The 2500-nt window shown below is 40.0% G+C and overlaps 1 pseudogene; it reads right to left on the bottom strand.

Moving 5' to 3' along the window:
* LOC123426653 overlaps positions 1-2500 on the bottom strand; it is a 19363-nt pseudogene that overhangs the window by 10689 nt on the left and 6174 nt on the right.

The raw sequence follows: 2500 nt of genomic DNA, 5'->3' as shown, positions 1-2500 counted from the left end.
GTTGTTGTTGTTGTTCTTGTTGTTGTTGTTGTTGTTGTTGTCGTTGTTGTTGCTTTTGTCGTTAATGTTTTTTCTGTTGTTGTTGTTGTTGTTCTCGTCATTGTCATTGTTTTCGTTATTATTGTCGTTGTCGTCGTCGTCGCCGTTGTTGTGGTTGTTGTTGTTGTTGTTGTTGTTGTTGTTGTTGTTGTTTTTGTTGTTCTTGATGTTGTTGTTGTTGTTGTTGTTGTTGTTGTGGCTATTGTTGTTGTTGTGGCTATCATCGTCATCTTCATAGTCGTCGTTGTCGTCGACATCGTTGTCGTACTTGTCATCGTTGTTGTCGTCGTTGTCGTTGTTATTGTTGTTGTTGTTGTTGTTGTTGTTGTTGTTGTTGTTGTTGTTATTGTTGTTGTTGTTGTTGTTGGCATTGTTGTCGTTGTTGTCTTTGTTGTCTCTATTGTTGTTGTGGTTGTTGTTGTCGTTCTGATCATTGTTCTCATCCTTGTCGTCGTTGTCGTCATCCTTGTTGTTGTTGTTGTGGTCGTTGTTGTTGTCATCGTTGTCGATGTTGTCGATGTTATTGTTGTTGTTGTTGTTGTTGTTGTCGTTGTTGTCTTTGTTGTTGTGGTTGTTGTTGTCGTTGCTATCAGTGTTCTCATCGTTACGTTGTTGTCGTCGTTGTCGTCGTCCTTCTTCTTCTTCTTGTTGTTGTTGTCGTAGTTGTCGTTGCTATCGTTGTTGATGTTGTTGTCGATGTTGTCGTCGTTGTTGTTATTGTTGTCGTAGTATTCGTTGTTCTTGTTTTTGTTGTTGTTGTCGTCATTGTGGTTGTTGTCGTTGTCATCGTTGTTGTTGTTGTTGTTGTTGTTGTTGTCGTTGTTGTCGTTGTTGTCGTTGTTGTCGTTGTTGTTGTTGTGGTTGTTGTCGTCATTATCGTTGTCTTTGTTTTGTTTGTTGTCGTTGTTGTTGTTCTGGTTGTTTTTCTTGTTCTTGTTCTTGTTCTTGTTATTGTTGTTGTTGTTGTCTTTGTTGTCGTTCTTGCCGATGTTCTCGTCATTGTCGTTGTTTTCGTCATTGTTGTCATTGTCGTCGTCGTCGTTGTGGTTGTTGTTGTTGTTGTTGTTGTTGTTGTTGTAGTAATTGTTCTTGTTGTTGTTGTTGTTGTTGTTGTTGTTGTTGTTGTTGTTGTTGTGGTTGTGGTTGTCATCGTCATCTTCATAGTCGTCATCATCGTCGACATCGTTGTCGTACTTGTCGTCGTTGTTGTCGTTGTTATCATTGTTCTGATGTTTGTCGTCGTTGACGTCATCCTTCTTGTTGTTTTTGTTGTTGTTGTGGTCGTTGTTGTTGTCATTGTTGTCGATGTTGTCGTTGTTGTTGTTGTTATTGATGTTATTGTTGTTGTCGTTGTTGTGTCTGTTGTTGTTGTGGTTGTTATCATTGTTCTCATCGTTATCGTTGCTGTCGTCGTTGTCATCGTCCTTCTTCTTGTTGTTGTTGTCGTTGCTATTATTGTTGACGTTGTTGTCGATGTTGTCGTCGTTGTTGTTATTGTTGTCGTAGTTTTTGGTTGTTGTTCTTGTTGTTGTTGTTTTTGTTATTGTTGTCTTTGCTACTGCGTTGATCGCTGTTCTCATTGTTGTTGTTGTTGTCATTGTTGCCTTTGTTCTCATCATTGTCGTTGTTGTTGTCATTGTCGTCGTCATCGCCGTTGTCGTCGTCGTCATTGTTCTTGTTGTTGTTGTTGTTGTTGTTGTTGTTGTTGTCGTCGTCGTCGTTGTCATCGTTGTCGTTATTTTTGTTATTGTTATTGTCGTTGACGCAGTTGTTGTCGTTGTTGTCGCTGTTGTCATGGTTTTTGTTGTTGTCGTTGTTCTTGTCGCGGTTGTTATTTATCGTCGTCATCGTTGTTGTTGTTGTTGTTATTGTTGTTGTTGTTGTTGTTGTTGTTGTTGTTGTTGTTGTCGTTGTTGTCGTTGTTGCCGTTGTTCTCATCAGTGTCGTTGTTGATGTCGATGTCGTCGTCGTCGTCGTTGTTCTTGTTGTTCTTGTACTTGTTGTTGTTTTTGTTGTTGTTATTGTTGTGATTGTTGTCATTGTTCTCATCATTGTCGTTGTTGACGTCATCGTGATCGCCGTCGTCGTCGTGATCGCCGTCGTCGTTGTTGTTGTTGTTGTTGTTGCCGTTGTTGTTATTGTTGTTGTTGTTGTTATCGTAATTGTAGTTGTTCTCGTTATTGTCTTCATTGTCGTTGTTATCGTCATTCTCATCGTCGTCCTTGTTGTTGTTGTTGTCGTTGTTGTTGTTGTTGTTGTTGTTGTTGTTATTGTTGTTGTTGTTGTTATTGTTGATGTCGTCGTTGTTGTTGTTGTGGTTGTTGTTGTTGTTGTTGTTGTTGTTGTTGTGGTCGTCGTCGTCGTTGTCATCGTCGTCGTTGTGGTTGTTGTTCTTGGTGGTGGTGGTGGTGGTGGGGTTGTGTTGTTGCTGTTGTTGTTGTTGGTGGTGGTGGTGTTGTTG

Source organism: Hordeum vulgare, chromosome 2H (genome assembly GCF_904849725.1).
Source record: "Hordeum vulgare subsp. vulgare chromosome 2H, MorexV3_pseudomolecules_assembly, whole genome shotgun sequence".
Lineage (NCBI taxonomy): Eukaryota > Viridiplantae > Streptophyta > Magnoliopsida > Poales > Poaceae > Hordeum > Hordeum vulgare.
Note: the sequence above shows the minus strand (reverse complement) of the source record. Positions and strands in the feature narration are given on the sequence as shown.